We start from the raw sequence: 1,642 nt of genomic DNA, 5'->3' as shown, positions 1-1,642 counted from the left end.
GGTGGTGAGCAGGATCTGGAACCTGTTGGCCAGGATGCCGAAGGCGTTCTCCACAACCCGTCTTGCCCTGGACAGCCGGTAAGAATATCGAGTTTTCTTTTCCCAGGGGAAGTAAGTTAAAGAACCATTAGGCCGGAAAGATTAAATTGCTTAGAGACTTTTTTTTTTTTTCCCCAACAGGAGCCTAATCAGAAAACTCGATTTTCTTTAACTGGAAACTCTTTTCAATTTGATGAGAAAAAGAACAGCAGTTTTTTAGCAGATATACAAGATGCACGAATGTCAGTTAGTGAGAAGAGAATGTTTGTTTGTATGGTGTTTTTACGTTGCATGGAACCAGTGGTTATTCAGCACACGGGACCAACAGCTTTATGTGACTTCGAACCACGTCGAGAATGAACTTCTGTCATCAGAAATACACATCTCTAACCCTTAAGTGGAATGCCCGAGAATCGAACTCGCGGCCACCGATGTGGTACGCCAACACCATACCGACCACGCCATTGAGGCGCTTAGGAAGAGAATGACTGATGTTTGTGAGTCTCAAATCAGACATGCAAAGACCAAGAAAGGTTAAACCACAGGTTGCAAGAGAAGCTGAAGCTAAGGTGTTCTTTTTATTTTTTTTCTCAATAAACCTCCCCAACTTGAAAAAGCATAAGATCAAAGTTGTAGGCACTGAAGGAGCTCTCCCACTATGGAAAATGAAAGAAGTGAACTTTACATTAGTCCTAAAGGCAATGAAAAGAAGCACTTTATTGGCTTTCTGTGCCTTTAGTACAGAAGAAGGCTTTCCTTTCATCGTCCGCACCTCTGTCAGAAACAGAGGTTATCAAGATGGGAATAATTAATTTTACTCCAATCGTGATGGAAATCGTTCGTTGGCTACGTTTTAAGACTGAATTTGGCCCTTAGGTCGTTTTTACATATGGAAAGGAACCAGTTAGAAATAGAAGTGCACATCCCTGTTCCTCCAGTAATTTTTATTTTTTGGTCTGTGTTGCATCAAAACTTATAGACAGATTCTGATGGTGGCCGGAAATAAAGTTAGAGGGAAAAAAAAAAGTCACAAAAAGTCACAATTTTGACTAGGAAAAAAAGTCACAAGAAAAAATCAGGTTAATTTATGGTGGTCGGTGAAAAAAGTCACAGGGAAAACTTCAAAAAATTTCTTTTGGGTGATTATCTTATGATATTTAAAGTGTTTTGTTTATGTTTTTACGGTCGTCCCCCAACGGGCTTCTACTAAACACGTTTCAAAGGTGGATACATGGATGCATACCGAGTTAAAAACACTTGGGGTCACTATGTAGGAAAAGCGCCTCAGTGGCGTGATTGGTATGGTCTTGGCCTGACACCTCGGTGGCCGCGAATCCGATTCTCGGCCATTCCACTTAGAGGGTTAGAGATGTGTATTTCTGGTGATAAAAGTTCACTCTCGACGTGGTTCGGAAGTCACGTCAATCCGTTGGTCCCTTTGCTGAATAACCACTGGTTCCATGCAGTGTAAAAACACCATACAAACAAGCGAACAAGCAAACTATGTAGGAAAGATTAATTTGCCTTTTTTACTTGAATTCATTCTAATGAACCTGTTATACTGCTTCGTCGCTTTGGAAAATATTCTCCAGAAAATCCCAGT

This window comes from Macrobrachium nipponense, chromosome 37 (genome assembly GCF_015104395.2).
Source record: "Macrobrachium nipponense isolate FS-2020 chromosome 37, ASM1510439v2, whole genome shotgun sequence".
Classification (NCBI taxonomy): Eukaryota; Metazoa; Arthropoda; class Malacostraca; order Decapoda; family Palaemonidae; genus Macrobrachium; species Macrobrachium nipponense.
The sequence above is the reverse complement of the archived record's forward strand: the minus strand, read 5'-3'. Positions refer to the sequence as shown.